We start from the raw sequence: 815 nt of genomic DNA on the forward strand, positions 1-815 counted from the left end.
TATATATATATATATATATATATATTGTAAGCCTGGTATTTATTTATCGGACATGTTATACTTATTTATACTTACATGAATATATATATGATGTCAGTTTTTTCGTGACTGACTATCATTAGGAAGACCAGCATGCCCTTGAGTGGTTATGTAAACCGATCCTTGATGCTGCACGATTTTTCTTCTTGTCTGTGCTTTGCAGTTTTGAAGGGAGAACCAGTCTGTGCAATCTGATACTACTCTTGAGACTTGGAGGTCTGACCACAGAGCCCCACCTAGTTTACAGTTGCCAGAAGGGTGTCAAAAAGGGTAGCAGACTGACTGAGAGACTCCTCTCATTGGCTTGCTGTCAAGGTAGACTCCCAAAGCAGTGAGGGTTTGTGTTTGGAGTTTCTTCCACATGTTAATGAACCCATAGGTGTTATTACTCCAGGTTAAATGTTTTGGTTATGAGGAAATGGTTCCACACTCCTCAGAACCCGGGATCCCTAAGTTTAAAGTCATACCAAGGACTGAAAAAGGGTAAAGACCCCCTTCGGAGATGAATGACCATGGTGGTATTGAACCTAGAAAGTTCCGTTCCGGGTAAGGTTGTTTGTGGAAGACCAGCAGTCGCGATGCATACCAGCCACGTGATCCAAAGGAAAGGATAAAGGCCGATACAGCTTGGCCTTCATGTGTGTGTGTGTGTGTTTCTGTCTACGTTTGTCGCCCACTACCGCTTGACAACCGGAATTGATGTGGTTACGTTCCCCCCGTGTCCGATAAATAAATACCAGGCTTACAATATATATATATATATATATATATATATA

This window comes from Octopus bimaculoides, chromosome 9 (assembly GCF_001194135.2).
Source record: "Octopus bimaculoides isolate UCB-OBI-ISO-001 chromosome 9, ASM119413v2, whole genome shotgun sequence".
NCBI lineage: Eukaryota > Metazoa > Mollusca > Cephalopoda > Octopoda > Octopodidae > Octopus > Octopus bimaculoides.